A 6,034-nucleotide genomic window follows, 5' to 3' on the forward strand; every position below is an offset into this window, starting at 1 on the left:
TTATTTTCAACAGAGAAAATGTCACTGAGCGCCATTAAGGACCATGTGCCCTGAGAGAGTTTTACTCTTTCCCCATTAAGCGATGCCTTCTCGCAGGACCCCAGTGTAAGAAATCAAAAATGTAACATCTACCTCTGTGCATTAAAAGGCAGGAGCTCAAAAGACGTTCAGCAATCTGGGTTAGTCAAATCAAGTGTGTACATTCTAACTTCTAACTCTTTTTGTGTTACTGTACCTCTGCAGCACCTCAGCACACACTGACATTCTCCACTGATGTTTATATAGCTTCTTTATGAGCATTTAAACTTTTATTGATACAACTTTTTGACGTCTCCTCAAGCAAAAAAAAATAAAATTGAATATAAAATCATCCTAGTGATGTTTTCACTAGTGTGTTTCATCTTAATTGTACGATTTGTTGTTTTCTTTACCCTTGAATGGGTCCTTTATAGTTAAATACTTTATATTGTCATCGGGAGCGGGTCCTCTCTATGGAGGCTGCCATGCTTTTCACGGTAGCCCAAACAGGACAAACACCTTTTCTCAGGTGCTCCTTCATGTTTGGAAGGGTCGTGTGAGGTGAGGGGTATTCAGCTGCAACATGCTACTCCACCTCTAGAGGTCACTAAATTCTACACACAGAAGCTTTAAGTTTAAAGAGGGATTTTTGCTCCATAAGGAAGGTTATAGTTCTAAACTCTTCTTTATGGACAGAAAATTAAATGACAAACACTTCTGATTATGTGTTACCTTCCCTCTGTGGACAATACATAAGCATTACATCAAGATTAAGACATTTTGTGATATTGTTATTGATGGAAATTATATCGCGATACTTATCGATATATTGTCTTATGTCCAAGCCCTGCACAAACCCATTCCTATAGTGAACCAGGTTTTTTTTGGGGATATTGTTATCTGAAATGTTTAGTCCTATAGAACGAGCTGTCTAATGACTTGTCACTAATGCACCTTGCAGCTGCTTAAAACATATCAAAAATATTTGTCCTGATGGAATCCCAGGAATATTGAATCCATTCCCCACCTCTTCAAAATAAGTTCACTCTGCCAACTCGGCATCAGTATCGAATGATACAACTTTTTGACGTCTCCTCAAGCAAAAAAATAAATAAAATTGAATCTAGGGATGTTTTCACTAGTGTGATTCATCTGAATTGTAAGATTTTTTGTTGTCTTTACCCTTGAGTGGGTCCTTTATATCAGGAGCGGGTCCTCTCTATGGAGGCCACCATGTTTTTTACAGTAGCCCAAAGAGGACAAACTAAACACCTTTTGAGTTTTTATGATAACTGAAGTCTACTACAGGTTCTCGTCATGTTTGGAAGGGGCATTTGAGGTGAGGGGTGTTCAGCTGCAACATGCTACTCCACCTCTAGATGTCACTAAATTCTATACACGGAAGCTTTAAGTTCAAACTGTGATTTTTGCTCCAGAGGGAAGGTTATAGTTCTAAACTCTTTAATGTGTTACATACACTCATATGCCCAATGCATAAGCATTATATCAAGATTTAGAAATGTTGTTATAATATTATTGATTATATATTATCTTGATATACTTGATATTGTCTTATGTCCCAGCCCTACACAAACCCATTCAGACATAGTGAACCAGGGTCTTTTGGGGATGTTGTTATCTGAAATGTTTACGCCCAGCTATAGAACGAGCTGTCTAATCACTTGTCACTAATGCACCTTGCAGCTGCTTAAAACATATCAAAAATATTTGTCCTGATGGAATCCCAGGAATATTGACTCCATTCCCCACCTCTTCAAAATAAGTTCACTCTGCAAACTCGGCATCAGTATCGATTAAAAGTGCCTCCTCCTCCTCGGGATGCGTTCTACTCTCTCTCCCCGGTCCAGGAGTAACTTGGGTGAACTTTGTCCGGGTGCTGGCTCGGTGCAGTGGGCGGCGGGTCCGGGCCCGGCTGGCTCCAGCAGGGCGGACTCTGAGCTGCCTTCGGAGGAGGAGGAGGTTTCTCTCTCTCTCTCTCTTGTCTATCTTGCGCGCTATCTCCGCCCTCCAGGGAGAGACTACTACATTCACCCAGCGCCTTCTATTCTCCTCCTCCTCCACCACCTCCTCCACCACCTCCTCCTCCTCCTGCTTCACGCACTGCTGTTAAACGAAGATGAGGTGTGACTGACGGAGCGACCACTGAAGGACGCACCCGGCTCCGCATCCACCTGCCCCGGGGATGAATTTGTGGATTATTCTGGGGACGTGGTGAAGCTCCGACGCTTTCCAAGATTAAATCAGCCGAGATAGACACCAGGGGCACCCCCACTCCCCCCCCAAAAATGTGGCAGGTATTGTGGAGATGCTGCTGCTGCTGCACATCCTCGTCATTGCGCCTGTGAAAGAACCTCTGGGATGTTTATTGTGGATGCGTTTTTGGTTTTAGTACGCGCGTCTTGCAGCAGCCTTGCGCAGAGTTTCCTTCATCCTCGTTTCAACATCACCCATCATCGCTAACGTGCAGAGAGGTGGGGGGGGAGCCGTGGGTGCAGCCACTCACAATGCGTGTGCTTTGTTTTTAAATGTAAGATATAAGTGACAGGGGATGAACTAATTGGCTCCGTGGATCGTTAGAGCTCCAGCGCCTGACAGGAGCTCCCATCATGGCCAGAGACTGAAGCTGAAGGCAAGGGGCCGTTTGAAGTCACATGTGCCCGGGACAGACAAGTAAGATGACAAGAGCCGTCCCCTTGGGAGAGTGTCTTTATTGCCGAGGAAGCTGCGTTGGGATCACATCCGAGTTCCTGGATTGCAACCGAGTTGGAGGGACAGGGAGCGGAGGGAGAGGAGAGGGAGGAGAAGCAGAGGAGAGCTGCTGAGCTGCACCACGGAGATGATGGACAAGCTGTGGCTCCAGTGATGGACTGAGCTGAAGGTAGATCACACAAAAGCTAAAATCGAAGAAGGGATCTTTTTGACACTTTCATTCACACCTGACCTGCATGGACACACAGCAGCTTATAGGTGAGAGGAGCCGCCCACTTTGAACCCAACAAACTGGCCCAATGGTTGAAGTACAGCTCCAGGTGGACGACGCCGGCCTTGATCTGGAAAGCGTCTCTCAGGTCTGCACAAACTGATTCTACAAGTAAAACCTGGGAACCTCAGCCCCCTTTCCCCAAGTGCCCGGGAAACCCCCCACAGGATTCAGTCTGCAACCTCAGATGTAACAAGTTGTCAAGTTTGCGTCACCAGGGAGTCCTGAGATTTTGGGTAAGTGTGGGAATCTGAGTTTCATGCACCAAAATGTAAAGATTTTTCTAGAGATAGATAGACGAGATAGATACCCCATGTCGGAGTGAAGCGTTAGAGTCAGCTAGCCTGGAGATGTTCATGAGACGTTTAAGATAGTTGTCAATCTTAGAGTCTACAGGATGATGTATAACAGCTTTTGTCCAATACAGCTGCACACAGAGGACAGGTGATCACACCAGGTGTTTTTTGGAGACGTCTAAAACGTGTGCATTATAAAGCTGAAATGTAGCCATGGGCGGTTTGACCATATATGGAGTGTTCGGGCTCATGAAGCTCTGATTACGCACCACGTTTCTTTGCAGGATACGAGACCGTCAGCATCACTTGCTGAATTTGCCCAGTACATAAAATGCATTTGTCCGCATTTGTAAATTCTTTTTTTTATGAATGCAATTTTGTGGCATCCAAAATACCTGCAAATCCAGGTAGTGCCATTGAGTTGCCAAAAAATTAAAGCTAGCCGAGTGTCATAGTTGATTTTGTAAGTTATGCCAAGTTGAATCTTGTACGTACGTTAGTGGATAAGAAAATTTCAAGCCTATGATGTCCCACTGAGTGAAGTCTAAGGAAAGTGGCAGGTTCGTGGTCGACTACTCTCCAATCAGCACTGATTTCTCCGCTACCTGCAGTTTGCTAATGAGCTCCCCCTCGGTGTAGTGCATTGAACACCTGCACAGACTACAGGGGAGTTTCTTGGAGCTCGGATATGAATAATGAGATATTGACAAGGTGCTTCTTTCATATTATTTTAGGTTTGAAAAAAAGTAAAACAGACCAAACAGCACTTTCAGGGTTTATTTAGCCTCTCAAATAAGATTACGATAAAGATTAGTGTTTCATTTGACTTGGAGCAACAGATAAAAGGACATCAGCGGGTGGCGTGTTTTCTTTTGTGTGTGACCGTTTTCCTTTCCCAGCTTCCTCCATCTCAACAGGCAAGATCTGATGATGTTTAGACTAGAGCCCGACCGATGTATTGTTTGGCCGATAATATTCACCTACATGAGCCTTTCACGTACATATGAGTGTCGGTGTTTTCCGATATGTGCGAATAAGAATATACATAACATTTATCTTTACATTTGACAGTAAAATATTTATTTTCTTTCAGGTTCAATACATTTGGTAGTATTTGTGTTTTCTTTTCATTTATAGTTATTTGTATTTAATGATATCGTAAAACATTTCTTTATCATGAGGGTTTAAAATGGACATCTTAGGAATCATTGCCAAATTACAATATAGTAGTAGCTTCAACCCGTAATCTTCAAATCGCTTGTGCTTTAGTCACCATTATTGCACTTTAACTCTTAACATATCGGGTGATGTATCTGTTTATCTGATAGAGACACTGATCTTTAATCAACAGACAAAATTAGCCAATTAGCATTATAAGCTAATTTTGCTCTATTGTGCCTATAGCAACCTGAAATCAAATATAATGACCTCACTTACATAATAGCAAATATCTATGGACAATTCATGGGCAGATTAAAATACTATGGCGGAATCGGTATTGGAATTTCTTTACTTTCTAATATCAAAATCGACATCGGCCCAAAATATCCATATCGGTCAAGCTCTAGTTTAGACACTTGATAACATAGCAATGACGAAAGGTGTCCACCATCTTCATCGCCTATTTGATTGTACAGTTAAGATACTGTGATGTCTTTTGTACAGTTCTCCACCTTGAGGAATAAAAACTATAATGCATTGCAAAGAGAGGAGCGACACTTAATGAAATGTCTGAGGCTGCACCTCTGATGGAACAAGATAAGTCCGGCTCACTCTGACTCATTGCCCCTCGCAGGATTTCCTCTTCCTCCTCCATATGAAATATCCATCTATGTGGGAGAACGACTATCTCATACATCTCCTCATGGAATGATTTAGCTATTTTAGTCGTGGACATTTATTCATTTTCTGAACTGGTGAGAATCTGGCGTCTTTGCCGCTCTGCCACAGTTGTCAGCTGGCAAGGAGCTGATTCTCCTCCAACACCAAGTTTTCCCTCATAATTCTGCTCAGCCATCTTCAATGAAATGCACAGAGGGGCTTTCTGTTGCTGCCAGGGACAGAAAGCCTTTGTCAGTCTGTTTGAATGTTCCCTTACAAAAAAGAGAAAACGAAGGGGACGCCTGTCAGTGAGCTTCTGGCCCAAAATCTTCTCGTATTGCTTTCTTTTGCCTCAGGCCATGAAGTGCTTACCCAACCCTTATTTTTTTGGAGTAACCCAACAGAGAAAACATCAGGTATTATTATCATTCTGGTTATTGTCCTTCCCGAGCCTCTGTTTTCCAATTAACATAATCTTTTAACGTTTTACCTCACAATGTGGAGTTGAACAACTTCTCTCTGGAGCTCCACAAAAAGTCGGTCAGCCAATCAGAAGAACCTCAGAGCTCTGTACCTGAGGGCAGAGGATGGTGACTGTTTAATGACATCTCAAAGTTAAGGACATAGTGTCTGAATTTGGTCTTTGTGCATTTCTCCACGGATTGTGTGTTGTGATACCTCCCCAGTATGTATATATCACCTACCTACTCTATAATCAATTAAGACATGGACATCTCACTTCATACAATATGGGGCCTTAGTCGTAAATGGACGCGGCTGCTTCTTGTTATGAGACAATAAATATCTTCAATGTTTTGCCAACAACCCTGTTTGGATTGATTAATGTAATGGCTGTTTAATGACCTATTAGTGCCCATTCAGAGAATAAGAAATAGAA

This window comes from Limanda limanda, chromosome 19 (assembly GCF_963576545.1).
Source record: "Limanda limanda chromosome 19, fLimLim1.1, whole genome shotgun sequence".
Classification (NCBI taxonomy): domain Eukaryota; kingdom Metazoa; phylum Chordata; class Actinopteri; order Pleuronectiformes; family Pleuronectidae; genus Limanda; species Limanda limanda.